General features: G+C 50.7%; 1 pseudogene; it reads right to left on the minus strand.

Moving 5' to 3' along the window:
* Window positions 1–809: 809 nt before the first annotated feature.
* On the minus strand, window positions 810–2064 carry LOC146193503 (uncharacterized; annotated as a pseudogene).
* Window positions 2065–2872: the final 808 nt, after the last annotated feature.

Consider the following 2872-nt stretch of genomic DNA (forward strand, 5'->3'; position numbering starts at 1 on the left):
AGGCCAACACCTCACGGGCTCTAAGAAGTGTGAACTCCGCTTCGAGCGACAGCCGAGCAGCGGCATGGCTATGAAACCTGTACACTGAGCCGGGAAACCAGACACCAAGATCTCGGCCGGACCGACCAGACTAAAGCCCGCAGCGTGGACAAAGGAATGGACCAAGCATTCCCCCTGCTTGTAAGCCAAGGCACCTACGCACAGGTGAGCAGTGCAGCCATTATGGCGCCTTTCACTCCTGGAAAAGCAGCTGGCAACAGAAAACAAACTTCTGAGAGAGCAGTTGGCTTACATGATGAAAAGAATAGAAACCCTCGAAAGAATCACGAGAGCGTCAGTTCCTACATCAAAACAAATGGCAAGTCCTAAACCTCCCCTAGCTACTGGCGTTCTTAACACGTGTGTCATAAACGCGACTGTGCCACAAGATATGGAGGTTGAATCATCCAATACCTTAAAACGTCCGGCACCTTCGGACAGTGAGCCGGAAGTCGTAACTAAAAACTTGCGGAAATCTCCCCTCAGGGAACCCCCAGGAACCAACCAGGGACGAGCAGGGCGTCAAAGCCAAAAAAACCTTTGGAAGCTCCCCTGAGGGAACCCCTCTGGAACCAACCAGGGACGAGGACATCAGGAAACTCGAAGCCAAAATTAATGCCAACACAGCTGACCATCACGCCAGACTCAATGCCTTAAACAAAAGTCTCACTGATAGGGATGCAATTAGCAACGCCCGTACGGACACACATGATTTTTTGGATTGTAAAACGTTTATTGCCGACAGTCTGAAGGGCATATAGACCCCTCGCCTAAACGGCGGCCAGAAGGTCTTGGCTCCTGGCGGCGTCTTCGGCCAGTTGGACGACTTTTGTTTGAGTCTCCGAATCGGAGCTGAGTAGGAGAGCCTCCCATTGTTCAAGTGACTTTATTTTTTGTCCCTCCAGGGGGTCAAAAGGGCATTTCCAGAGAATATGGTTGAGATCCGCTTTGGCCTTACATTGCTTACACTCGTTTGAATATTGTCCCGGATAATAACGACTACACATAACCGGGTTCGGAAACGTATAAGTTTGGAGATGGCGCCAAGAGGTGGCTTGACCCTTTGTCAATGATTTATCAGCGGCGGGGTACTTCGTTCGATTAAGCCTATAATGTTGCGTGATCTCTCTGTAACACACAAGACGATCCCTGTCTGCGAAGCCCTCGGTATGGCCACTGGCTCGGAGAGCAAGACCTCGAGCCAGTTCTTGAGCTGCTGCATTTCCAGCCAGGGATGCGTGTGCAGGTGTCCAGACTGCGAATTTTGCGGTCGCCCCTTGCAGTCCACAGGATTCCGTTCATCAGAGGTGAGACCCTCCCCTTGGCAAAGTTCATCACTGCTACCTTTGAGTCACTGACTATCGTTGACGCATCCGTGCCCACTATTGCAAGTGCGATGGCGGCTTCTTCTGCAATTTCGGGACTGCCCGTCATGATCGAGGCGACGGCTCGGAGATAAGTCTCGGCGCTAGCTACCGCTATCACCATTCTCCCCTTCCCGCAATTAGCTGCGTCCACGTAGGCCACATCTTCTATCGGGTAGTTTTTGAAACATTTGCCGAGGGCTTCAGCCCGTTTCTCTCTGCGATCCTTGCGGTGGACGGGATGCATGTTTTTCGGCAGTGGTGGGATCATCAGCCTATCGCGCACGCTCTTAAGCATGTCCACTTTCGGACCTCGCTGACTCTCGTAATTTATTCCTAGTTTCGCTAGGATTTTCCTGCCTGTAACGCTTCCCGACAGCCTTTCGTACTGCGAGATTGTCACGCCCTCCACAATTTCATCCATTGAGTTGTGAAGACCTAGTTCTAAAAGTTTTGCGGTGGGGGTCCGAATTGGTAAACCCAGCGTCTTCTTGACACTTGTGCGAATGATCCCTTTCAGCTTGGACTTCTCCGCAGCCTTCAGATTAAGGAAAGGAGCTACGTAAGCAATCTTACTTATTACAAAGGCTTGAACTAATCTGATTAGATTCGTTTCTGTCATGCCATAGCGCCTATTTGCGATTCTGCGGATGAGCCGCATAGTCTGTTGCGCGCATATCTCCAACTTTTTTATTCTTTCTCCATTGAAACCGTTGTTTTGAATGTACATCCCTAAGACTCTAATCCTGTCCACCGTCGGGATATCGAGTCACTGAGCCTTAACAGATATCCGCGGGGAATCCGACCGTGATTTCTGTCGTGTTTCGTCGGGGAAACAGCAGACGAAGGCCCGGTGGGTTGGTAACCGAAGGTAGTTTATTCAATCACAGCTTGTAGTGGAATGCGGCCCGGTTCCCGAACGACGTGGCTTATCTTATAGCCAACTCTCGCGATAATCGCGCCACCGCTATCGCGCTATCGCTATAGCCGTGATTACACAACACTCCTCCCCTTTTATTTAAAGGGTGCAATTGTATCCTTATACAACAGTTAAAAGCGAGCCCCTGCACGCAGTCTGTGTCGGTAGACCTTGTCACCGTAGGGCTTGAATTATCCAGCAGCTGGTCGAGGTGCCGACGCCAGATGAACTTGCCTCGGGGTGTGGCCACCATGACTTTGTAGGAGACTGGTCCAGTCTTCTCTAATATAGTCCCACGAGCCCACTTCGGCGAGCCTCTGTAATTTCGAACTAAAACACTTTCATTAATGCCAAAACAGCCCCTCTTGCTTTTACGGTTCTGCATCTGGGTGAACTGCTTGTGCATCACCTTTCCCTCCACTGTAGGCTTGATTGCGTCCAGCCTAGTACGCAATCTTCTACCTATCAATAGGTTAGCTGGAGCCTCTCCCGTCGTAGGATGGGGCGTATTTCGGTACGCCAGCAAAAAGTTGTGAAGTGTGTTTTCGAC

Source organism: Amblyomma maculatum, chromosome 4 (genome assembly GCF_055883805.1).
Source record: "Amblyomma maculatum isolate TAMU_Amacu chromosome 4, ASM5588380v1, whole genome shotgun sequence".
In the NCBI taxonomy this organism is placed as follows: domain Eukaryota; kingdom Metazoa; phylum Arthropoda; class Arachnida; order Ixodida; family Ixodidae; genus Amblyomma; species Amblyomma maculatum.